Here is a 26,686-nt window from a genome sequence, read left to right as displayed (position 1 = left end):
GGGAAGATACCTGTACCTTCTCCTGCCCCTGCCAATGACCTTATGTGGGACTGAAGAACATGAGGGTCTGGCCATGGCCATGTCACTACATTCACTCCCACCTCAGGTCATTGCCAGGGGCAGGAAAGGGACTCTCTCTCTCTCTCCCTGAGAAGGTTGTCCTTTCCAGGCAGGAGGAGATGCGTGGCCAGGAAGATACAATTGATGGTGATGTAATTTCCCCTGTAAATAGTTTTTCTTATCCCTTCTGTTGTCAATATTTTTTCTATTCCTGTTTGTTCCTTATCTCGTTGCTGTTCCCAGTAAATTGTTCTTATCCCAGCCTGGGATCTTTCTATTTCTTTCCTTCAGTGGAAGGTGGGAGGGCAACGAGAGCCAGCGTGGTTTTAGCAGGAGCAGGAAATTGGGAAATCCCATTCCTGAATCCCGGCCTGTGGAAACCGAGCATCCCAGCTGGTGCCAGCCCTGGTGGCCATGGCAGCAGCCTTGGGAGCGGGTCCCTGGCTGGGGCTGAGGGAAACTCTTCACTCTGGTGCCCAGGGACAGGAGTGCAGGGAGCGGCTGCAGCTGAGTCGGGGCAGGCTGAGGTTGGATCTCGGGGAAAGGTTTTTGCCCAGAGGCTGCTGGGGCACTGCCCAGGCTCCCCAGGGAAGGGTCACAGCTCCAGGGCTCTCTGAGCTCCAGCAGCGTTTGGACAGCGCTGCCAGGCCCAGGCTGGCAGTGTTGGGGTGTCCTGTGCAGGGCCAGAAGCTGGACTCGAGGATCCTAATGGGTCCCTCCCAGCTCAGCCACTTCTGTGCTTCTGGGATCCCATGACCCTGGGAATGGGATGCCAGAGGTTGCCATGGCAATTGTCTTGGTTTGGAAGGACAGGTGTCTGCTAAGGAAGGCAGGAGCCTCCCCTGAAATGGAAACTGTAAACCTCCTCCCTCCAAATTGTTATAAATTTGAAATTATGGGGGATTTTTCGGCAAAGATACGGGAGCAGGAATTACAGCTCTTTATTAGGGAAGAAAAGAAAAAGATGTAATAAACAATGCAGTAATGCAAAATAACACTGACAGTCAGAATACAACCTGACACCCTTTTGGTCAGGGTGTTGGTAGCAGTCTAATTGGAATGGTGGTTGCAGTCCCCCTGGAGTGGCAGGTGTGGTTCTGTTGGAGCAGTGATCCTGTAGAAAATGGTGTAGTCTTCCTCTGAAGAGTCAGTGGAAGAGGCCGCTGTTCCTCTGGGAAATCCAGTGCAGAAAAAGCCATGCTGGTGTTCCAGAAACTCAAGATTATATCCAGGTAGAAATGCTTGGCTCCTCCCTCTGGGCGGAGCATCTCCCAGCGGGATGTTATAGTTCTTATCAGTCGTGCAGTGACATTCAATAGCTCATTATTAGCAGATGTCTCCCCAGAAGGAGAATAGGTTGTGAAAGAGAAAAGGAAATCTGCCCTCTGCACAACTGCCATAGAGATGGCAAATGGAATACATCTTGCCTTTCAATCTGGGACAACATGTTTCACTAATGAGTGGATACATCTACCACAGTGCTAATGACCATGCATATTTCATTAATGAGCAGATACAAAGATAACCTTTGGTTGGAAGGTTCATCCCGAGGCCACCTTTGGCTCAGGGCCTGCTCTTCAGGCCTCACTCAGGGCTGTTGTCCAGGCCTTGGCACTTCAGGGACGGGGTTGAGTGCTGGGCTCGACACTGCTGGGTGAACGGCTGGACTGGATGAGCTCAGAGGTCTTTCTCCACAGAAAGGATTCTGTGATTCCATGATTCCATCTGCTGCATTCAGCCAGGTCCATGTTAGCAGCATTCATTTGCTCAGAAAGTCTCCTCTTGCTCAGCTCTTGAGGCCTGAGGCTTCAGCTCCTTCAGCTCCTGGTGCTCAGCTGCTTGTGCTGAACGAGAGGACTCAGAGGGAAGAACACAATTCATCCAATTCCTTCTGGAACACGGAGAGGGGAGGCCGTGAAAACAGGAGCATTGCTTGGTGTGGCCTCCTCTCTGCCCTTGATGCCTTTCAGCCCTTTGAACCAGCCAAGAGCTTTCTCCAAGGGTGCAATGGAGCAGCTGCTCCTGCTCCCGGGTCTGGCTCTCTCCAATCTCTGACCTTGCCTGGTTTTGTCCCTCTTGCTGTGCCCTCTGCTCCCCCAGGGCTCGGTGGCTGCTGCCCAGGACTGTGGGACTGGCACATCCCGTGGTCCAGACCCTCCTTTCTCTGCCCTTGGATCTGCCTGGGCACAGCAGCCGTTTCCATCTGGAAGCTCTCCATGGACAGGGAGTCCCCAGCTCCGTTCCTTGCACAACCTCCAGGAGCCCAGGGCTGCCATCTCAAGTCCCTGCTGGCACTGGGGGCTCCCAGGTGGGCACAAGTGGGGCAGCAGAGCCAGCAGGGAGCCTGCGAGTCTCTTCCAGCCCTGCCTGCTCAGAGTTTGGGCCTTGGAGCCTCAGGTGGCCAAAGGCAGCTGCTGCTGGTCCCTCCGTGTGCCCCGTGTTCAGCCGTGCTGCTCCATCAGTCTGTGCCCAGCAACGGGGAAAAGCCTCAGCCCTGCAGGGCCAGGAGCTGCCGGGCTCTGCCTGAGCAGCTCAGCCAGCGGGGAGGGAGCTGCTCCCCACGGGAACAAGGAGCAAAGGACACTCCTTTTGTAGAGCATGTTTCTATTTAAAGGAAAAAGGGAAAAGTAATAAAAAACTATATAAAATGTGAAAGATAAATACAAAACCCAAGTGTGTAGTGAAAAACTTCTCTAGCTTTGGATTTAGAGGTAACTGGTCTTTTGAAAAAGAGAACTCAGTTATTTACTTGTGAATGTGCTGATGGCATGGATCCATCTTGCTGACCTCAGCAGCCTTTTTAAATCAATTTTTTTGTTTGTTTCCAACATTGTTATTTTAAATTGTGGTTGAAGCAGGAGGAAATTGCTTTGTGCCCTTCCAGCTCCAAGCAGGACTGGGAATCTAAACTCTGCTAAATCCCAAACCCTTCAGAAGATACCCTTCCTTCTCACCCTGTGAATGAGCTGCACATTCCCGTTGAAACTGTCAAGGGTTTCTTAAAGACAGAAAATCCCTCTTACAGCTTTTTGGCCTGGTTTGGAAGTGCAGAAGGGCACTTCTCCATCCATCAGTTTCAGACTGCACTGCCTCGGGAACACGGCCCACTTGGCAGGTTCAGTCTATTTGTGGCACTTCTAGAGGAGGAAGAAAGTGCAATTGCACAATTCCAGCCAAAAAGGAATGAAGAGTGGAAAAGACAAAACATCTTGGGGAGATCCAGGCTTTCAGCTGGGGCTGTGGAGAGTTTTGGTCCTTGCCAATTGGATGTGTGTTCCCAGCTGCAATCTCCTGGCCTGCAGGAGAGTCTCACTCACCTGCCAAAGCAGAAAGCTCAGGCACTGTGCTCGGAATAGGCTTGTCTGATGCAAAGCTGTCAGAGCAATGTGAGGGCAGAGCCAGCCCAGCTGTGCCCAGGGCAGAGCCTAGCAGAGCCCTGGCAGAGCCCAGAGCAGCCTCAGCACCCGCAGAGCCCGGCTGCAAGGAGAGAAACCAGAAAGCCCCGTCAGCTGAAGGCTCCTGTCCCCTTGTCCCAGCCGCCCGCGGTGCCCAGGCCATGCTGGCCGTGCCCAGAGCTGTGCCCAGAGCTGCCCATCACTGCTGCCTTTGGGAGCAGAGCAGGAGGGCAGGACATGTGCCCAGCCTGCAGCCAGCCACGGCACCTCCAGCCCTCAGCAGCTGCCCAGAGCAGGACGCTCCTGTGCTCGCTGCCATCTCCCCAAAGCTCTGATCCCACCATCCCCAGCAGACAGGACCCACCTCACACCATCCACCGCTGGAAGAAAAGCTGGTCCCAAACGATGTCCTCAGCCTTCTCCAAGGGCACGGCCCATCCACGCTGCAGCTGCTCCCAAGCACTTCCTGATCCAGACTGGATCCCACCTGGAACGCTTCCTCTACAAAAACAAACAACAAATTATTGAAAATAGATTACAGACAAAAAGGGGAAATAAGAAAAAATTTTAAAACTCTTATCTCTGTCAGAGGCTTGGGGAAGGCCCAACCCCTGCATGCCAGGGAAAAACCCACCATGGGTGAGGCAATCCCAGGCTTTCTCCCTCCCCCTGCACTGCCCCCATGGTGATCCCAAAGCAAACAAGGGCAGTGGAGCAGCCCAAGCCCTTCCCTGCCTGCAAAGCAAAGCAGCCCCTGCACAGGCTCTGCAGTCCCACCTCTGCTCCCACCATGGGGGTTTGTTTGTGTCGGGCTGGCTGCCCCAGCCCAGCCCCAGCCCGGGGCACGGTGGGTGCTGGGGGCTGTTGGCAGGGCCAGGAGCCCACTCCCATTTCGTACCCACCCCAGCCCATGCCCCCAGCCCTGCCAAAAGCAGCCTGGCAGCCGACTGAAGGATCAGCTGCATCCGCCCCAGCAAAGGGGGAACCTTTGGTTCCCGGCCAGGCTGAGCAATGCCCAAATCTGAGAGCACTTCCCTGGCTGTGGACGCATCTGCAAATTCCCTCTGGAGCCTGGCTTTGGACAAGGCGCCTGAATCAAAGTCCATCATCTTCAGCTGCCAGTGGCCAGGTCCAGGAAGAGGTTCTCATCCTTGATGTCATCCTCGCTGTCCCACCTGGTGCAGCTTCTCCAGGGGCTCCTTCTCCTTCCCTGGGGTCAGCCCAGGCTGTCAGGGTTCTGCCCAGGGCCCCAGCTGTCAGGGAACCAGGACAAGCACAACCAGCTCGGATGGCGGCCACCAGCGCTGGGCAGAGCAGCTCAGCTGCAGCACAAGTCTGCGTGTGCCCCCCCATGACCCCTGTGCAGCGACAGAGGCAGGACAAAAACACACCCCCACCCCCCACACCCCTCCCTTCGCCCAAGCCCTCCTCCTCCTCCCTTGCGGCGTTCAGCCCCCAGCTCCTCCCCTCGCAGCTCCAGCAGCACCCCCGGCCCCCGCCCCGCTCCGCACGGCCCCGCAGCCGCGGCCACCCCCGCACAGGGCAGCGGCAGAGGCGGGGCTGTCGGCTCCGGGAAACAGAAACCGGTCAGAGACCCCATCCCCTGCTCATGGCTCCGGTTATTTGTAATGCGAGAGGACAAAACCCTAGGTGGGAGCCCCTTTCTTACGAGAGTATAAGGGAGCTCTGCAAAACCAAGCGTGAATTTGGAGAAAGGAGCGAATTTCGTAAGAGCATTTTAAAAGCTACTCTATGTTCCAAAACACTTGTCCCTGCTGATTTTTAGCTGTTTGCTCCCTCAATCTGAATTTAAGATGTGGGAACGAACATGGAAAAGGTTGGCAGGGGACTTCCTTCCAGAAATTCTGCAGAGTCCCACTTATTCCACAGATATAGAGGATGAAGAGATCACTTTAGAACATCTGGTGGGTGAGGATGATTGGGGCCAAGCTGAAAAGCAAGCAGCAGGCATTCCCAGACCAGTGTTAGACCTGTCCAGGGATGCAGCAGAACGTGCATTTTTTAACATGCCTTCTAAAGAACCTGTCATTTCTTACACCGCTTTAAAGCAGTCTGTTGCAGAGCCGTTCATGGATTTTTGTGGATCGAGTGAGAGCTTCAGTCGAGAAAAGGGTGCAAAATCCAGAGCTCCAAGATCAGCTCACACTAGAAATTGTCCCCACAAATGCAAATGAAGCCTGTCAGCGAGTCATCATGGCCCTTCCAGCATCGCCTCCACCCACACTTGATCAGCTCATTGAGGAGTGCACGAGGAAAGCCACACTAATGACAGAGGACTCGGGGATAAAACCATGGGAAAAGGTGGTTGCAGGAGCAACGGCAACCCCAAAACCACCAAGGGCTGCAAGGCCCCCTTCACCCAAACGCTGATGCTATTTCTGTAACCAAGAGGGACATATCATAGGCCAGTGCCCCTTTAGGGGGGCAGTGCCTTCACAAGGGGGGAAAGTGGGAGCGGGGGAAATCTCCAACCAGCAAAAAACCGTATTGGGGAGCATGGTCCTATCCCGCGTGATGACACAAATGGGGTGGGCCAGAGCGTTGTGGCCAGAGCTGCTGTTCACCACATTGTGCCTAGTGTCAGCAGCCAAGCTTACACCACTGACAAGGCTGAACCTTACCGATTGAGACTAACTAAACCTGTTCATTTTTCTAATCAGGACTGGCATTTCATCACAGCAACAGCAGAGCTGCTGCCCCGCATTCGGAACTGAGAAACTCACAGACGGAATGATCTACTAAACTACAAGTACCTTCTCAGTACCAGCAAAAATGGGTCCATTCCAGGGGGCTGTTTGACCGTGTTCCTATTGAATACAGATGGAGTTCAGCAGAGGGATGCTGCTGCTCCCAGAGCCTGGCCCCAGCACCCCTGGGCAAGCAGGGGCTGCCCCAGTGGCACACGGGGTGACCCACTGCCCCCTCACCAGCACTTGGTACTTGTGTACAAATTGGGGTTGGAAAAGAAGCCAATGGTGTTGGACAAGGGCAGCGGAAGCCCTGGCAAGGCTTGACCGTGATGTGCTGGGGAAAAACCCACCCAGTGCTGGGGAAAAACCATGCCCTCATCCTCCCTGGTAGCATTTCCCCAAGAAATATTATGAAGCCAATGCAAACAAGGGGAGCAGAGCAGTCAAAGCTCTTGGGGAAGGTAGAACCTTCCACAGGAAAGCAACTGGTGCCACAAGGAGTGGGTGGCATCAGGCAGCTCTGGGGAAGCCCACAGCTCCCACAGAGAGCTTTGGGGCTCACAGATGGACAGAGATGGTTCTGCTCACTGCTCTGTCCAAAGTGGGGGGTAACACACGCTGCTGCAGGTGCTTGGGTTGGTCTCTGCAGGTCCAGGTGGATGCCAAACCTGCTCTTCACAGCCTTCTCCCTTCCCCTGCCCCTCTGCCAAGTGCAGCGGGCCTCAAGGACTGAAAGGAGCACAGAGAGCCAAAGGGGGACACTTGCACCTGCCTCACTGGGAGCTCCCTGGGAAGCACTTTCCTTGAGAAGCAAGCCCCTGTCCTCCAAATGCATTACCCCAAATGTGCAGCTTTTCTGCTCAACACCAACACACCCTTAAGAAACGCTGGCAAGGCTGAAGGACTTCATGTCCTTTCAGGACAGGCACTCCAGCTCTAGCTCCTATTCCCCCAAGTGCCTTTCCAGGTGGAGGCTCAGACGTGCAGCCCCAGGCCCTCTACAAACACCAGCTGCTCAGTGCCTCTTCACCTGCCTCAACTCCTGCCTGCGCCCACGGCACCAAGACCAGGCTGTTCCCAGCCAGAGCCCAGAGCCCTGCTCCCGCAGGACGCTCTTGCCAGCACCTTCCAGGCCTCTCTGCTGTGCACACAGCGCTTTTCATGCCCGCTCCCAACAGGCTCTGGAAGGCAGAGCACAGCCTGGCTGCCTCTGCCACTAGCACAGCCCAAACACAGGCGGAGGAAGAAGCAGCAGGGGCTGTTTTGCGGCCATGCCCAAGAGAGACTGGAGGGTGCCCTCCCTCTGCTCTCACTTGCTTGGCTTTCTGACTGGCTCTGAGCCTGGGGCTGCCATTCCTCACTTGTGGGCACCAGAACCACAGCCGGGATCCCGGCACTGCCTGACAGCGCTCCGGGCACTGGCAGGGTCGCGCATCCCAGTCTCGGGCATCGCGCTGCTGCTTCCTTTGCCCTCAGGCACACCCAAAGCTCCCTGCTAAGCCTGGATGGTCGCTGGTTCTGCCCTCTCCCTGATGCTGTGCAGGGATGGAGCACTGCTGAGCTTTCAGGAAGCTATTCCTGAAAACTTCCAGCATTCCAAGCTCCTTTGCCCTCCATGGAAGCTTGCCATGGAATCCCTCACAGCTGCCTTCAGAGCATACTCAGCTTGGCTCTTCCAAATTCCAGGGGCTACAGGCTGCTCAGCAAGATCTGCAACTCCACAGGGTTGTGGAACTGCACCTTCAGCACAGGCACCTTTCCAGCCTGATCTGCCCTCGTTCCTCTGTGTGTGTGCACAGAACACGGCGTGGAAGAGAACAGCAGCAGGGGCCTGTGTGTCCCAGGGCCCGGGATTTGCGCCGCTTCAGCTCCACAGAGATGCAGGTAAGGGGGAGAAACCAAACTGTTTATTAATGGAAGGGAAAGGGAAGGGATGAGATGGGGGCCAAAAAAAGGGAATGGGCAGCGTTTGAGGGCTGGAGGGAGGGAGCTGTCAACAGGGAGGGGGAAGGCAGCAGCTATGGGAGCTTGCAGCAGGCACAGCTGTGGCCAGCATCAGGTGTGCCCGGAGCTCCAGTGACATTGAGTCCTGGTGCTCTCTTCCCTGTCTCCTGGTACTCTGCTTGGGACCCTGGTTCTCTGAATCCAGCAGATGACCTTAGTTCTGCACATCTTTGTCCAAAAATTGCCTGAATTTCCAGGTTAGTGGAGGATGGGATGTCATCTTCGCTCAGGGCTTCAAAGGCTGGAAGACAGAAAAAAAACCACAGTCAGAGCACAGGGGCTGTGTGACATCACAGGTCCTGTGTGACATCACAGAGAGCTATGTGACATCACGGGGGCTGTGTGACATCACAGGGGCTGTGTGACATCACAGGTCCTGTGTGACATCACAGAGAGCTGTGTGACATCACAAAAAGCTGTGTGACCTCATAGGGTCAGTGTGACATCACAGTGATGTCCAAGTGACATCACAAAGAGTTGTGTGACGCCACAGAGGTGTCTGTGTGACATCACAGAGACATGTGTGACGTCACAGATGTGTCCATGTGACATCACAGAGAGCTGTGTGACATCACAGAGATGTCGGTGTGACCTCACAGAGAGCTGTGTGACAACACAGAGATGTCCATGTGACATCACAGAGGGCTGTATGATCTTGCACCTTCTGGAAGATGGAGTATTGCCCACTCTGTATTGCCCGGAGCACATGCAATGTTTGAAGTGCCAGCTCTGACATGGCACTACTGACATCCTCTGTCAGGCATTCAAGGGCTGCAAGAGAGAGGAACAGAGCCACGGTCAGATCCCGACTCTGCGGGGAGCCGAGGGGAGCCCCCCCTGCCAGGGCCATCCCAGCCGGCTCTTGCCATGGCCGGGAGGGATCAGGGACCAAGGGGATCAGCCCGAAGCTGCTGGCCACGTATCCCCCACGTGTCCCTGAAATCTCTGTGTGCTCTACCTAGGAGAGCAGAGCTCTCCGCAGCTGGGGCAGGGCTTGCAGCTCGCCCCGGCAGCCCCCGCTGGCAGCTCGCTGCCCTCACTCACCCTCACAGATGAGCTGGAGCTCTTCCGTCTGTCCCCTCAAGCTCCTCCCGGCCATCCCTGGGAACACAGAGCCTGTCAGGCCCAGCGGCACAGCTCCCTGCCAGCGGCGCTGCCAGCCCTGTGCCCACACGCCCTCCTGGCCCGGCTCGTGGCTCACCCATGAACCTGACGGCGCCTCTCGCAGGGGCTCCTGTGGGCTCTGCAGGTAGGGCAGGGCCCGGCGCAGGTGCTCGGCCACGCTGCTGCTGTCCTCTGCCAGCTGCAGAGAGCGGCAGGAGGGAAGGGTTGGCCCCGCAGCCCCGCCGGGCCGGGGCTCCATGGGCACCCGGCTCGGGCCGCAGGAGCCTGGAGCAGAGCCCGCGCGGCCTCGGGCTGCAGCAGCGGGCAGGGGCACAGCTGCCAGCCCGCACACCGAGCACCGCGCTCAGGGGGCTTCTCCAGGCTGGGGCTGCGGCTTCCCGGCCCTCCTTACCAGGCACTCGGTGAACTTCCACAGCTTCTGGTTCTTCACCAGCTTTTCAAGATCCCTCCTCTTCAGGAACTCGGCCGCACAAAGCAGCGTTTCCTGAGAAGCCTGAAGAGCAGCAGAGACGCGGAGATGGCCCCACAGCCCAGGGCGCAGGACCCGTCCCTGTGCCAGGGCCTGGAGGAGGCTGCAGCCTGCGAGGTGCCAGGGCGGGAGGCAGCCCAGCCCCTGCCAGGGGAACAGCAGCAGCTGCCGAGTCCTCACCTGTGCCACTCGCTGGTTCTCATCATGGCAGTGGAAGGAGAGTGGCAGCAGGCTCTGGTGCACGTGTGTCTTCAGAGCCTCTTTTTCTTTTTCCTGTGGAAAAGTCGTCAATGTTCAGAAGAGCAGTATGGAGAGCAGCTGCACTTGGCAATTGTCCTGTATGAAGGGAAGAAAAAGAGACCTCAGCATTGGCTGCATGGGGCTCAGCTTGGTGCAGGGCTGCAAATCCACAGGGCACAAAGTGTCTGGGCAGCAGCCAGTGGCCGTGGCTGGGGGCAGTGAGCCTTACATGGTCAAGGAGTGGCAGGAGCACCTCAACCAGCTGCAGTGTGATGGGGCTGGGTATCAGCATGTCCTTGTCCAAGATGATAAAGTTGAGGAGCATGACTGTCATGCTAACTGTCTCTCCATCCGCATCCCACAGGAGCTCCACAAAACTTTCAGTCAGGCTCCACATTTTTTCTCTCTGTGAGGAACACAAGTTTGTGAAATGCCATCCTGCTGCTGCAGGGACTAGAGGCTAAAGGGCTGTTCCAAAGCACTTGGGCAGCTGAAGCGGGAGGCAGGAGAGCTGGGAGCAGCTGGCCCAGCGCCCAAAGCCCAGCCAAGCCCAAGTGACTGCATTCCTGAGCGCAGCCTCTGCCCCTGCCCCTTCTCACCATCGAGGGATCGTTGATGAGCTCGAGAAGGGCCCTGAGCGCCAGGTGACGCCTCTCCTTGCACTCGCTCCTCAGGTGCCTTGACAAGATTTGCAGGACTCTGTCAGCACCGCGTTCACTCAATTCCAGGCACTCGAGGACCTGAAAGGCACAGGGCAGTGACAGGGGAGCGGCCAGCAGGAGCCCAGAACCGCACAGGGCCGGGCCCAGGCAGCAGCACAGGGCGTGGGCTCCGTCCCAGGCACTGCGGCCAAGAGAGGGCAGAGAGCCGGGAGGCAGCTCAGCGAGGCAGCGCTGGCCTTCAGGCTCACCTCCACAAGGAACGCCAGGGCGGCCAAATCCCGGCATGGCGTGTCTTTGCTGAGCAGCCTGAGCAGCTGGAATGCAATCACGGAACACACGGCTTCAGATGCACGGTGCATTTCTCTGACAGGAGGAAATAGGAGCCAAATCCCGAGCCAGCGGGGGCAAACCTCTCCCAGGACTGACTCACAGAGGTCTGGCCTTTCTCCAGCACCCTGCAAGGGGCAGCTGAGCCCTCTGGGAGGTTGCTGCTCTTGGGCACGCTCCTCTCCCAGCCTTTTGCAGCCTCCTTGGCTGTCCCTTGGTGACAAGGCCTTCTGGCCCACGGCCACGGGGACTGTGTGGGGCACCTTGGGCACAGGGCACACATGCCAGGGACAGCTGGGGAGCAGGGGGTGTCACCTGGCCAGCACGCCCACAGCACAGTGGTGGGTGTCAGCACCGAGCAGTGTGTCCCAGCCACCCTTGTCTTCCATGGCCACCACCACATCCTCATAGTGCAGTCGGCAGAGCAGGGCCTTCAGGGTCTGCTCTGCAAAGCTGTGCGCAGAGCAAAGCCCAGGTCACGCTGGGAGCACTGGCTCCTGCCCTGGGCACATGGCAGGGATAGAGGACTGGCATGGAGCACCTGCTGGGGTTGGTGGCAAGGCCGTATTGCTGCTGACATCCCTTCCAGAAGGTATCAACCGCCTCTGGCATATGCAGAGTGCTGAAGAACACTTGGAAGAGCAGATGCACAAAGAGGCAGGGGAAATACACGGTGACTACATGTGGCACACAGGGCAGCTGGAGGATCTTCCACATCACCACAGTTGCCTGCAAAGGACAAAGCCCCTCGAGACAGCGCTCAGTGCCGAGGTGTCCGTGTGGCAGGGCCCGAGCACGGGAGGGAGAGGCCCGGAGAGACGCAGGGGGAGCACCGGGCCTGGTGGCCCTGAAGCTGTCCCGAGGCCAGGTTTCAGCCCAGTGCCTGAGGCAGGGAGACGCCGTGGGGGAGGGAGGATGGAGAGCTGCTGGAGGGGTGGCCTTGGGGCCAGCAAAGGCAGAAACTCACCGCCAGGGCAAGGACAGCCGTGTGGTCCCCATCGGAGGTGCACATGCTGTGCTCTGGGCAGCTCCCCAGCACATCGAGGAGTACGAGCATGGCCGGCTCTGCAGTCCTGGGCGAGCACATGATGCTCTTCCACATGGCCAAAGCAGCTCTGTGGGGTCAGAGCTCTGTCTCAGAGGAGTCTGGGACACAGCAGCGTGGCCTGGGTGGCAGCGGGGAGCTGAGCTGCTCTGCCAGCCCTGCCTCTGCCCACTGCCCCTCACTGGGAGCATGCAGGCAGCCCAGCCCTGTGGGACTGGCTCCTGAGGGGCAGGGGGGAAGCATGGCAGCACACTCGGGGGCTGGCAGGGGCCAGGTCTTGCCAAGGGAACAGCCAGAGGGCCCTGGAATTCTCTGTTTGTCAGACACCTGGGACAGGCTGTACAGGGTGAAGGGCTGCTGAGCCTTGTGGACACGTGGGCCCTGTACCTGTCACACACTGGGGCCACACGCAGGAGAGCCATCACCACGTCAGAGGGCTGTGCCTCTGTCAGATCCAGAAGGGGCCTGTACAGATTGTACTCAGGAAACTCATTGGCCACCAGCCACTGGTGGATGTACCTCACCATGGCCGGCACCTGGAGAAGGCAGGGGAGACTTGGAAAGCTACCAGAGGAAGGAATGTGCCCAGCTGCCCCAGAGAAGTGCTTCCCTTGCCACCACACTGCCATGGCCTCAAAGGCTTCCAGGGAACAGCAGGCATGGCTTGGGAGGCCATGCAATTGCTGGGAGAATCAAACCCTCGCCACAGGCTGCTTACTTGCTTTGGGCTGGAAGGACCCTCCTCCACAAGCATATCCAGCAGGGCAGCACTTGGTCTTGGGCTCTGACCACAGTGCCCATGACGCTGCTCTCTTCCTCCCGAATCCTCTTCATGAATTTGCAAACCATCTGCAGCAGAAGGGCAAGAAGCCCGGGATGTTGCATGGAGTGCTCCGAGCACAGTGCTGGGCTGAGCAGTGCCAGCAGGCCCAGCCCAGGTGGGGATGGCTGCAGGTACCTGCGCTGTTCTGCGGAAGCGGCCACGGGTGCGTTCCTGCTCTCGTGTGCGCTGCACGGCTGCACCTGGCAAAGAGCGAGCGCAGCCCGAGCTGAGGGGCTGCGGGAGAGGCCGAAGAACACAGCCCAGCCCTGCGCTGCCCAGGCAGGGACAGCCCCGCGCCGCCCCAGGGCATGGAGCACGGCTGTGGGGTGTCTGCCCGGCCCCTATTCCATCCTGTCCATGGGCATGGCCCCAGGGGATGGGATGGGATGGGATGGGATGGGATGGGATGGGATGGGATGGGATGGGATGGGATGGGATGGGATGGGATGGGATGGGATGGGCACGCTCGCAGGTCTGTGCTCTACATCACTGCCTGGATTCATGGCTACTTGCAGAAGGTGAAAAGGGAAAGGTCCGAGTCAGCAAGTGCTGCAGTCATGCCTTGAGGGCACCTGCAAGATTGAAGTCTTGGCAAGGCTACAGGACAGCGAGTCCTGCACTCTGGTCTTGGGGGCTCCAGCCACAAGGACAGGAGACTCCTGTCAAGGACAGTGCAAAGCAAATGCCACGGTCTGACCTCGAGGGCAGCTGCAGAAGAGATGCCTTGGGAAGGCCAGAGGTCACCAAGTGCTCTGATCTGGCCACGAGGTCACCTGCAGGAGTAATACCTCGGGAAAGCTCCGGGTCAGCAAGGAACGAGTGGCTGTGCAAGGGCTCCTCACAGCACCGCTCTCTCCGTCCTGTCCTTTCGCATGCACAGAGCACTGTGGAGTGGCCTCGTCACTGCCAACACCTATGCCACAGCATGTCACAAAGGGCCCTTGGATACCCTGTCCCGTTCCATTCCACGCTGACCATGCTGCACCAAGTCACAAAGGGCCCTTGGATACCCTGTCCCGTTCTATTCCACAGTGACCATGCTGCACCGAGTCACAAAGGGCCCTTGGATACCCTGTCCCGTTCCATTCCACAGTGACCATGCTGCAGCGTGTCACAAAGGGCCCTTGGATACCCTGTCCCGTTCCATTCCATGTTGACAATGCTGCACCGTGTCACAAAGGGCCCTTGCACGCACTGCCACCTGCCCTGGGGCCACCCCCAGCCCCCCAGAGTGGCCCAGGTTGGAAGGAAAGCCTTGTCCCAAGTGTGTCAGACAGCCCAACAGGATCTTTAGGAACGGCTCAGACCATCAGCAAACGCTGCCCTGCTCTGCGGGCTCAGAGCAGCAGGAGCCCCCAGGGCTGCCGACGCAGCCGCGCTGGGAAGGGCACGGGGCCCTGCACAGAAGCTGGCACGGCCTCCTCGGGACACGTCCCACATGGTGGCCATCCTAAGCACGGCCGTGTGACACAGACCAGGAACGTGTGGGCCATGGCAGGAATGCTGCTCTGACCCTGGGGCCCGGGGAGCGCTGACATCAGCCGCTGAGGCACAGTCCCCGCCGAAGCAGAGTTCCCCTGAGCCCTGGCAGCACCGGTGCCCGTCTGCTGCCCCAGAAACCTGTGCCCCGAAAGGGCTTCTCTGCCAGAGGGCAGCCAAAGCTGGTGTGTGTTGAAGCATTTTTCAGAGAAAGAGGACATGAGTTATGAGATTTGAGCTACTCCAGTCTAGGCCTCAGATTTGGACCTTGTGAGGCCTTCAAGCCTCTGACGCAGTTAGAAATTCAGAGCTTGTGGCACAGATAGAAATAGTATTAAGGTGTGACGGGGACCACTGGGCTGTCTGGGTGTGAATTAGTATACGTTTATAGTGTAAGGCTCAAGCCACTTTAAGGAAAAGGTGAACAATGTTAGCCTACCAATCAGAGTGCCTTTGTTTCTGTAAACTATGTAGAAGCTTATATAAACTACCATCTTATCTCGAATAAACGGAGAACATTTGATTAACCACATTTGTTCAGGTCTGTGTTTGTCTTGTCCAGTTTCCCGTTTTCCTGAGATTCCCTGGCTTTTGGTGTGCACTGGGGGCTGTGCTCCGTCCTACAGGGGCTGTTGGTAGCAGCACCTGGAGCAACTGGTGGCAACACTTGGTGCGTGTCAGATGTTGTTGCTCCTTCCCGGAATGATTTTTTCATGGAAGGGATTAGCAGCAGCACAGAAACACCAACAGCTACTCAACTTCACAGGACAAAGAGAATCCACCGAAACACTGTCATGTTTCCTTGTGCTTTTGTGTCTTTCTTGCACTCTGAAAGAAAAAGAATTAGCCCAAGCCCTGCTATTCAAATCTCCAGCTGCTGTGTGTCTCCCTGTGGCAGCTCACGTGCAAACACAACTGGCTGCCTGCTCAGCTCGGCACTGGACGGCCACAAACAGGGAGGGCCCTGGTGAACATCTCTTTGGTCTGGTGGGGCAGCGAGGGCACAGGAGACAAAGACTGCTCCTCCCGAGTTCATGGGGCAACAGAGAGATTTTATTTCCCAAGCCCCCCCTCACACAGGGCTGCCGTAGTGCTCTCTTTTCCCCCCTTTTGTCCCAGCTAGCTCTGTGGGGGGAGGCGAGCGCGGGCAATTTCCGTCTTTTCTGGCGAGCCCTCGCGGGCGTCGGCTGGTGCTACGTGGGTCTGGGAGCAAAAGGCGAGTCCTGCGGTGAATAAAAGGGGAGAGACTTTTCTCCCGGTGGCAGAATCCCGGTTTATTGCGGCTTGGTCTGGAAAGCAAAAACCAAAAAGACTGCGGCGTGCTGCGCTGGAGTTTGTTTGTGCCGCCTTGCCGGTTAGGGGCGGGGCGGCGTGCTCCGGAGCTGGCCGCGAGCCAGGGGAGGCGGCGCGCGGGGCCGCGGCGCTGTGGCAGACACACGCGGGTGCCGCGGCGGGAGCGGCGGCAGCGGTCGCGGAGCGGAGCAGCCGCAGCAGGGTTGTCTGGAGCGGCGGCGGCAGCAGCAGCAGCAGCAGCACGCGGGGGTTGGCAGAGAGAAAAGCCGTGGCGGGGGAGCGGGGCGGCAGCAGCACGCAGTGGTCGGGCAAGAGAAAAGCCCGGGGCATCCCCTGCCCGCAGGTTAAGTACCGAACAGGGGAAACCCGGGGCAGCCAATGGGGTAACGCCACGGGGGGTCTGAGGGCAGTGGGGTGCAGGGGTACATCCAATGGGGGATGGACAGGTGGAGGGTCCCAGGGCGTCTGCCGACCCCGCCGCGTGACTCACAGATGGCCTGAGATGTAAACACAATGACTCTGCACTTTCCCGGGAAGGCAAACCACGGGGACAGATGGGAAAACCCAGGGGGTCGCTACAGAGCGTGGGGGGGGTACATGGAACGAAATTATACATAATAAAACATATAATAACACAATTCCACACCTGAGGGACACCTGCGGGACACCTGAGTGACACCTGGCACACCTGGCACACCTGGGCACAGGTACATCACACCTGAGTAACACCTGAGTGACACCTGAGTGACCCCTGGGCACAGGTAATGTTACACCTGGGGACGGATGTCACACCTGGGCACAGGTGATGTCACACCTGGGTGGGTGCAGGGAGACAAAGCCACCTGTGCAGGGACATGGTGATGTCACGTGTATGACATCATAGCACCTGGGGGATGAGACAGCTGGGGAGGGGGGGAACATCACAACATCACAGCTGCTGAGGTGACACACACAGCAGGAGCCCCAAGGAACACCTGGATCCCCCCAAATTACACCTGGGACACCCCCAAAACCACCTGGAAATGACTCAGGGACACCTGGATCAACCCTGGGACATCTGAACTTCCCTCAAGGACACCTGGATCCCCCCAAAAACCACCTGGGCCTACCCAAAAACCACCTGGACCCACACAGGATCTCCTGGACCCACACAGGGACAGCTGGACCCGCCCCCAAAACTCAATGGGACCCCACTGAAACTCACCTGGATCCCCCTCTAAATCCACCTGGGACTCCCAAAACGCACCAGGACTCCCCCAAAACCCCCTTGGAGCCACCCAGGAAAACCTGGGATCCCCCAAACTCATTTGGACCACCCCAAAGCCCACCTGGAGCCACAAAAATCACAGGTGTGGTCCTGCTCCCCCACTCCCCTGGGTTTGAATTTTTGGGTCGGTTTTTGGCGATTTTTGGTTTCCATTGATAAAAATCTATCCGGGGGCGGGGCCAAGGCTCATTTGGGGTGGGGCTTCAGGAGGGGGCGGGGCCAGAACCGGGAGCTGGAACTCGAAGGCGCAGGGCCTGAGGGGGCGGGGCGCTCGGTGGGCGTGTCCAGCAGCAAGGGGCGGGGCCAAAACACGGGGTGGGGTCTAAAGGGGGCGTGGTCAGTGTCTGGGGGTTCGTCCTGCCCGCACCCACCCCCCCAAATTCCCCCGGACCCTCCCTCACCGCCCCTCGCCCACCCATAGGACACACCCCGAAATCTCCCCAGCCCCTCCCTCCTCGGCCCCCCCGAGCTGTTTTCACCTGGCAACCCCCAAATCTTTGGGAATTCTCACCTGGGACCCCCTAAAGCTCCCCTGCACCCCTCCAAAATCTCCTCAGGACCCCGCAAACCTCACCTGGAACCCCCCAAATTCTCACCTGAGACCCCCAAACTTCTCCTAGGACCCCCAGACCTCACCTGGGCAGGTGGGAAACCCCAAATCCTTGGGAATTCTCACCTGGGACCTCCCAAACTTAAGCTGGGACCCTGTCCTAGGGTGACTGTTGTGGTGTTTGTATCTCCAATCGTGTGTTCTGTTTACGTTTGATATTATGTTCTGTGCTTTCAGAACTGACTCTGAAAGTGAAGGTTTGTTTTGCTGTGTTATCATCTGGTTCACCTCCCCCCATGTCTGCTGGAAAGCTAGAAAAGGCTAGGGCTGGCTGGCTGGCTTTGCTTTGCTTGCTTGCTTGGCTTGCTTGCTTTGCTTGCTTGCTTGCTTGGCTTGCTTGCTTGGCCTGCTTTCTTGCTTTGCTTCCTAGTTAGGTTAAGCAGCCCAATTCTTTCCCTGGACTGTTGCTTTTTTCCCTTCCTCTTTCTGAATATCATCCAGCCTGCTCTGGACTGGGATCTGGGAAACACCAAAGAACACCAGGAGCCTGCATTTGGAGATCTGCAGCAGCCATCCCCAGCGTCCAGACCCGGGCGACCACTCCCAGGAAAGACCTTCTGAATTTGTTCATCTCTTCAGAGGGGTGAAAGAGTTTTGTTGTCATCTAGTGTTGTTAATTGTTTTGGTGCTGGGGAGTGCTTTGCTTGTTGAATAAACAGGTTCTTTTCCACTTCTCTCTCAGAGGGAATTTTTCCCTGAACCAGGTGGGTGGAGAGGGGCCGTGGGGGTTTATTTCCTGGGTTTTCCCCAAATTTGCCCTAAACTAGGACAAATATTTTGGCGCCCAACGTGGGGCTCGAGAGAGTGGAAAAAACCCTGTTGTAATCATATTTTTGTTCCAATTATTTTGTCTGGGTATGGAGCAGTTACTGGTTATGTTGTTTGAATTATTATTGTCTCTTGGGGTGAAGGCCTGCATGTGTCTCTGGTCCCTAGGGGTTTTTGAGATCTTAATCCCCCTGTGGTCCCTAGGTTTATTTTTTTATCCAGGAATAGCTCCGGTATTGTCCCTAATACGTAGGTTTTGCAGTAGAAGGGCACTGACCAGAATATCCATTGTGCTGTGCTTGGGTGTAATAGCTTCCAGAGGGTTTATAAAGGTGCTGAGGTCTGTTCCTGGAATGTATGGTTCATGGTTATGGTTGTACAGCCAGTTTGTTAGAGGGGAAGTAGGGGATGAGGCTTTTCAGCCTTTGCTTTCCTTCTTCTCCTCTGAATTTGTTACCTCCCTATTAGAGAATGTTCAGTTTCCCCTGACTGTTAAGGAGACCATCTTCCTGGTGTTTAATCTAGTAAGCTTTCTCTATACAGTCTGCAGTCTCTCTAGAATGAGGGCTGAGATTTCTAGAGGGGCTGATGAGACCTCTGACCCAGGAGTAGACCCAGGTGTGAGAAATCCTGAGTGGTGTGGGAAATGGGAGGATATGGGCCAAATCTTAAAGGAATTTTCTGACCCTATAGCCTGGGACTTTCCAAGTGAAAAAATTCAGAATCCGGCTGAGGTGGCGAAGTACCTGAAAGAGAAGTGCCATGATAACTCTAAGGAGAAAAAAATCATTGCAGTGAGCTGGGCCCTGGCATATGCTTATCGTACCCTGCTAGATACTGTAGGGCAGCAGACAGAGGAAGGGGGGCAGGGAGATAAATCAGCAGCTATCCCAGTCACTCAGGCTGCAGCCAACACCCCCGGCTCAAAGCTAGCAGCTAAACCAGACTCAGCAGCCAAGCCTCAACCAATGGCTGTTGCTACTAGCACAAGAAGTGGGAAGCGCACAGAAAAGACCAATCGACCAGTGGATGATGACGATGATGATGATAATGCAGGAGAGGGACCCTCAATGCCTGCTGACATAAAATCAGAAGTCAAAGCAACTGGTACAAGATCAGAGGCCAATACTGAGTCCTTTTCCCTAAAGGACCTTCATGGCCTGAGGAAGGATTATACCCGACGACCTGATGAGTCTGTAATTAGTTGGTTGGTCCGTCTTTGGGATGCTGCAGGCAAGGCTACAATTCTGGATGGTACTAGGCAAGACATTTGGGATCCCTGTCACATGATCCTGTCATTGATCAAGGAATGATGAGGGGGGCTAACCCTCACAGCCTCTGGGCACGGGTTCTGGAAAGTGTAGCACAAAGATACCTGTGTGCAGATGATCTTTATATGCAGCAAACCCAGTGGAAGACTATAGAACAAGGGATCCAACGTCTGAGAGAAATGGCAGTGGCAGAGATTATCTTCTCAGATGAAATAACAACTTGGATCCAGACTTGGTACCATGTACATCTGTGATGTGGCGAAAACTTGTACGGCTTGGGCCACATGACTACGCTTCTGCCTTAGCAATAATGAAGCAAGATGAGAGGGATGAGACCGTGCTCGAAATGGCAAGGAAACTCCGAGCCTATGCAGATGCTGTACATGGCCCAACCCATGCCAGAATTGCAGCAGTGGAAACACGTCTGCAGAAATTAGAAGATAAGATAGAGGAGAATCATAAGAGACTCAGGGAGGAGATAAAGGAGGACCTTCTCCAAATCTCAGCAGTACAGATCAGAGGTTCTGGTATCCAACGTAGACGTTCCTCAGATGGTGAGAGAAGGTACACCCCACGAACTGAGCTGTGGTTCTTCCTGTGCGATTGCGGAGAAAACATGAGGAAATGGGACGGAAAACTACTGGTGCTCTGGCACAACGGGTGCATGAATTGAAGGAAGGTAAGACTCAGAGAGGAAGTGCCACCAAAAGGAGAGCAGCTCCAGTTGCCCGTAGCCAAACTGCCAGGCATGATGATGATGATGACATGTCTGATCCCCTTGAAGGAACCTCTAAGACATACGCCCAAGGCAAGAAGGATAACCAGGCTTAGAGGGGCCCTGCCTCTAGCCAGGTAGAGGTGAGGGAAAACCGTGTTTTCTGGACTGTGTGGATTCGCTGGCCTGGCACATCGGAACCACAAAGATATAAGGCTTTGGTTGATACTGGTGCACAATGCACGTTAATTCCATCGAGACACGTAGGGGCAGAATCTGTCTCTATTGCCGGTGTGACAGGTGGATCACAGGACTTTACCGTGGTGGAAGCTGATGTAAGTCTGACAGGAAATGAGTGGAAGAAACGCCCTATTGTGACTGGCCCAGAGGCCCCATGTATTTTGGGCATAGATTACCTTTGAAGGGGATATTTTAAAGACCCAAAGGGATTCAGGTGGGCATTTGGGATAGCAGCTGTAGCGACAGAGGGCATCCAGCAACTGAACACCTTGCCTGGACTGTCTGAGAATCCAACTACAGTAGGACTTTTGAAGGGAGAAGAACAAAAGGTACCAGTTGCCACTTCAACAGTGCATCGTCGACAGTACAGAACAACTCGAGATGCTGTGGTTCCCATCCATAAGATGATCCGAGAGCTGGAGAGCCAAGGGGTGGTCAGCAAAACCACTCACCCTTCAACAGCCCCATTTGGCCTGTGCATAAATCTGAAGGAGAATGGAGATTGACTGTGGACTACCGTGTGTTGAATGAAGTGACTCCACCACTGAGCGCAGCTGTGCCAGACATGCTGGAACTCCAGTACGAGCTGGAGTCCAAGGCAGCGAAGTGGTACGCCACTATTGATATTGCAAATGCATTTTTCTCCATTCCTCTGGCAGCAGAATGCAGGCCTCAGTTTGCTTTCACCTGGAGGGGCGTGCAGTACACCTGGAACCGACTGCCCCAGGGGTGGAAGCACAGTCCTACCATCTGCCATGGACTGATCCAGACTGCACTAGAAAAGGGTGAGGCTCCAGAACATCTACAGTATATTGATGATATCATTGTGTGGGGGAACACAGCAGCAGAGGTGTTTGAGAAAGGAGAGAAAATCATCCAAATTCTCCTGAAAGCTGGTTTTGCCATCAAGAAGAGCAAAGTCAAGGGACCTGCTCGAGAGATCCAGTTCCTGGGAGTGAAGTGGCAAGATGGACGGCGTCAGATTCCTACAGATGTCATCAACAAGATCACAGCCATGTCTCCACCAACCAACAAGAAAGAGACACAAGCTTTCTTAGGCGCCATCGGTTTCTGGAGAATGCACATTCCTGAGTACAGTCAGATCGTGAGTCCCCTCTACCTGGTCACCCGCAAGAAGAATGATTTCTGCTGGGGCCCTGAGCAGCAGCAAGCTTTCGCCCAGATAAAGCAGGAAATTGCTCATGCAGTAGCCATTGGCCCAGTCAGGACAGGACCAGATGTGAAGAACGTGCTCTACTCTGCAGCCGGGAACCATGGTCTGTCCTGGAGCCTTTGGCAGAAGGTGCCTGATGAGACTCGGGGCCGACCACTGGGATTTTGGAGTCGGAGCTACAGAGGGTCTGAAGCCAACTACACCCCAACAGAGAAGGAAATCTTGGCCGCCTACGAGGGAGTCCAGGCCGCCTCAGAGGTGATTGGCACAGAAGCACAACTCCTCCTGGCACCCCGACTACCGGTGCTGGGGTGGATGTTCAGAGGAAAGGTTCCCTCCACCCACCATGCCACCAGTGCTACATGGAGCAAGTGGATTGCTCTCATCATGCAGCGTGCCCATATTGGTAAGCTGAATCGCCCTGGGATTTTGGAAGTAATTACAAATTGGCCCGAGGGTGAAAGTTTTGGTGTCGCAGATGAAGAAGAAGAACCAGTGACACGGGCTGAAGAAGCTCCACCATACAACCAACTGCCAGCAGAGGAAACACGCTATGCTCTCTTCACTGATGGCTCCTGTCGCATCGTAGGGATGAATCGGAAGTGGAAAGCAGCTGTATGGAGTCCCACACGACGGGTTGCAGAGGCCACTGAAGGAGAAGGTGGATCAAGCCAGTTTGCTGAACTCAAAGCCGTTCAACTGGCCCTAGACATTGCAGAAAGGGAGAAGTGGCCAAAGCTCTACCTCTACACTGATTCATGGATGGTAGCCAATGCTCTGTGGGGGTGGCTAGAGAGGTGGAAAGAAGCTAACTGGCAGCGTAGAGGAAAACCAATTTGGGCTGCTGAAGAGTGGAAAGATATCGCTACCCGGGTAGAGAAGCTACCTGTGAAGGTTCGCCATGTAGATGCCCATGTCCCCAGAAGCAGAGCTAATGAAGAGCAGCAAAACAATCAGCACGTAGATCAGGCTGTGAAGATAGGGGTATCAAAGATAGACCTCGACTGGGAACACAAGGGAGAGTTGTTCCTAGCACGATGGGCCCATGATGCCTCAGGCCATCAGGGTAGAGATGCCACTTATAAGTGGGCACGAGACCGAGGGGTGGATCTAACCATGGACAGTATTTCTCAGGTTATCCATGACTGTGAGACATGCGCTACCATCAAACAGGCCAAGCGGGTGAAGCCCCTGTGGTATGGTGGGCGGTGGTCCAAGTACAAGTATGGGGAGGCCTGGCAGATTGACTACATCACACTGCCCCAGACACGCCAAGGCAAGCGCTACGTGCTCACAATGGTAGAAGCCACCACTGGATGGTTGGAAACCTACCCTGTGTCTCATGTTACAGCCCGTAACACCATCCTGGGCCTTGAAAAGCAGGTCCTTTGGAGGCATGGTACCCCTGAGAGGATTGAGTCAGACAATGGGACTCATTTCAAGAATAGTCTTATCAACACCTGGGCTAAGGAATATGGCATTGAGTGGGTGTACCACATCCCCTACCATGCACCAGCTGCAGGCAAAGTGGAGAGGTACAATGGACTGTTAAAAACCACCTTGAAAGCATTGGGTGGGGGATCTTTCAAGAACTGGGAGCAGAATCTGGCAAAAGCCACCTGGTTAGTTAACACCTGAGGCTCTACCAGTCAATTGGGCCCTGCCCAATCTCAGCTTTTGCATATCGTAAATGGAGACAAAGTCCCAGTGGCACGTCAGAGGTTTGTTAGGGAAATCAGTGTGGATCAGTTCTGGCTCGAGTACAGACAAACCCATTCGTGGGATTGTCTTTGCACAGGGACCAGGTTGTACATGGTGGATAATGCAGAAAGATGGAAGAACACGATGTGTACCTCAGGGAGATCTGATTGTTGGGTGAGAACTATGTGTAAATATCACTGTTTGCTGAATATTACTGCCATTGTCTGTGTATAGCTGTATATTGGATGTATAATATATGTGTTTGTAGGGTTTGAATATATATATTAGTTTTAGTAGTAAGCTGACGATATGGGGATAAGGGGTGGAATGTCCTAGGTTGACTGTATGATGCCTTTATCCCCAATCGTCTGCTCTGTTTATGTTGAATAATAAGTTCTACACCTTTAAGACTTGTTCCAGGAGTGAAGGGGGGCGGGGGGTGAAGAAGTGCGGAGTTTGTTTTCAAGAACTGCACTCCCTCCTCCACATTCCTGCTCCTGCACTGTGTCATCTGCGGATGGACAGACAGCGAGAGAGCTCTCCTTTGCTTTTTTTCTAGTTACTTTTAGCTAGCTGAGGCAAAGAAGTTCCCTGGACTGTGGTGTTTTCCCTTTCTCTGGACCTGCTCTGGACTAAACACCCAGAAGAGCAGCAGCAGCAGCACCTGTGGCCCAGCGGGCCAGGCCTGGGCCGTGGCATTTCCAGCGCCGGAGACACTGATCAGAGACTGAGTGAGCCCAGCTGCAACCCAGGGGATTTTTCTGAGTTCATCTCTCTCTGGGAGTGGCGGGAAGTTTTATTGTATAATATTAAGTTTCCTTGTTTAATAAACAGGTTTTTTCCACTTTCCTCCAAAGAGGTATCCTTCCCGAACTGGTTGGGGGGAGGGCCAATTGAATCTGCTTTCCTAAAGGAACCCTTTTAGAGTTCTTTCCCCAAATTTGCCCTGAACCAGGACAGTTATCCACCACGGAGAGATGAGGACATCCGAGTTTAGACCAAAGCCAATTTTATTGAGTGTATCAGGTGTTTATAAAGGGATTTACTTCTATGGTGCTTATATAGGGCTCTGTTTTTGGTAACAATTTCCCATTGGTTACACATTCTTTGTGACATGACATCACCTGGTAACATTATTTTATCACAAAGTCTCACACCACGTTGCTTGGTCACTCCTTGCCCAGGGAGACTTAAACTGTGTCTGTGTCTCCCACAGTTTCTGCTCAGTCAGGCCTCAGATATCGGGCCCCTTTATCAGCTCCATTGCTTTACTCTCTGTTTTATTCCCCATACGGGGGCACCAGGCCTCTGCCCAACGGGGGTCACTGGGGATCATCCAGCCCGGATCCTCCCATGGGGGATGGAGCTGGAGCAGCGCACCAAGCTCTTCCCTCACTCTCTTCCCTCACTCCAAGCTCTTCCCTCACTCTCTTCCCTCACTCCAAGCTCTTCCCTCACTCGAGGCACTCACAGGGCTTCCCTTAGTGGTGCCTCCGCTGGTGCTGGGTCAAGTTTGAGCTCTGTGAGAAGCTCTTCCCACACTCCCCACACTCGTAGGGCCTCTCCCCAGTGTGGATGCGCCGGTGCCTGGTGAGGTTGGAGTTGCGGTTGAATCCCTTCCCACAGTTGGGGCAGCGGAAGGGCCTCTCCTCTGTGTGAATCCGCTCATGTCTGAGGAGATGGGAGCTGGTCCGAAACCTCTTCCCACACTGGGGACACTCATAGGGCCTCTCCCCAGTGTGGATGCGCTGGTGTGTTCTCAGGGCTGAGCTCTGCCCAAAACTCTTCCCACATTCCAAACATTCATAAGGCCCTTCCCCGGTGTGGATCACCTGGTGCTGGATCAGGCCAGACCTGTGTCTGAAGCTCTTCCCACACTTCCCACACTCGTAGGGCCTCTGCCCAGTGTGGATGCGCCGGTGCACGGTGAGGCTGGAGTTGTGCTTGAAGCCCTCCCCGCAGTCGGGGCAGCGGAAGGGCCTCTCCTCTGTGTGAATCCGCTCATGTAGGAGGACATGGGAGCTGGTGTGAAACCTCTTCCCACACTCCCCACACTCGTAGGGCCTCTCCCCAGTGTGGATCCTCTGGTGCCGGATCAGGCTGGATCTCCAGCTGAAACCCTTCCCACATTCCAAACACTTGTGGGGTTTCTCCCTGCCATGAGGCTTCTCCACCAGCTCCGAGCTCCGGCTGGATCTCCGCCCGCCTTCCTGGCTCAGGGGGGCTCTTTCCTCCCCGCAGCTCCCTGGGCTGGGTTTGCAGCTCCTCCTCCTGCAGCATCTCCGGGGCTTTTCCTCCTCCTCCATCCAGACACGCCCAGGGAATGAAAAATCCTGGTTTGGGGAAAAAAACAAGACGAGAGCATCTTGGACTGGAGATTCCTCCTTGCTCCAGTTTATCTCTGGAAGTCATTGGGAATCTTGAGTCTGTAAGAACCTCCAAAACACCAAGATTTAGCCCCAAAATCCCACAAACTTAAGGATACAGATCAAAAACTCCCCAAACATCACAAGTCAGCAAAAACCTCCTCCAAAACATAAAGATTCAGCTGCCACATAAAACCAAAGCACCAACATTTAGCCCAAGAAAGCTCAGAAACACCAAGATTCACCCTGGGAAAATCCTGGATCCCCCTCCACAGTCACCTGCTGCATGTGGGGGGAGCAACACTCCTGGGGCTGGGGAGAGGCTGCAGATACAGGGAGGGGTGGAACCTTCTGCTGCTTCCTCTTCCTGCTCCTCCTCCTCCTGTGTCTCTACTCTTCCTCACACTCCTCTTCCTCCTGCTATTCCTCCTTCCCCTGCACAATCCCACCTTCTCCTGCCACCTGCATCGTTTGACCATTCTGTTCCTCAAGCCTGCTTCTCCTTCCCTTCTCCTCCTGCCCCCAGGCCCAGCACCCACTGCCGGCTCCCTCTCCCCCCCAGACCCACAGCATCCCAGCCGAGGGGCAGGGATGGAGCTGGGGCAGGTCGGGCTGGGGCAGCGCTGGGCTCTCGGCCGCTCCCGCCCGCACTCGGTCCCCACTGCAGCCGCTCCCGCCAGGACAGCGCGGGGGGGCCCGGCCTTGGTGCTGCCCCACTCCCACCTCCCCAAATTCCCCTCGCGGGGGCGATGGGGCCGAGGCGGGGAGTCCAGTTGGGGAAGGCTCAGAGGGCCAGGGAGCTGTACACAAGGGAGTGACAGAAGGAATCAGTTTTAGAAAATGTTATTAATTGATGACACAGACTGATGCTCAGCCAAGGCCCTGCTCTATTCATGAACTTCCAGAAGAACAACAAAGACTTAACAGAGCCATGAATATCA

The 26,686-nt window shown here is 55.6% G+C and overlaps 1 protein-coding gene across 1 annotated transcript in view; it reads left to right on the top strand.

Moving 5' to 3' along the window:
* LOC140681480 (uncharacterized) overlaps window positions 1-26,686 on the top strand; it is a 1,248,316-nt gene that overhangs the window by 264,135 nt on the left and 957,495 nt on the right.

This window comes from Taeniopygia guttata, chromosome 36 (genome assembly GCF_048771995.1).
Source record: "Taeniopygia guttata chromosome 36, bTaeGut7.mat, whole genome shotgun sequence".
Classification (NCBI taxonomy): Eukaryota; Metazoa; Chordata; class Aves; order Passeriformes; family Estrildidae; genus Taeniopygia; species Taeniopygia guttata.
The sequence above is the reverse complement of the archived record's forward strand: the minus strand, read 5'-3'. Positions and strand labels throughout refer to the sequence as shown.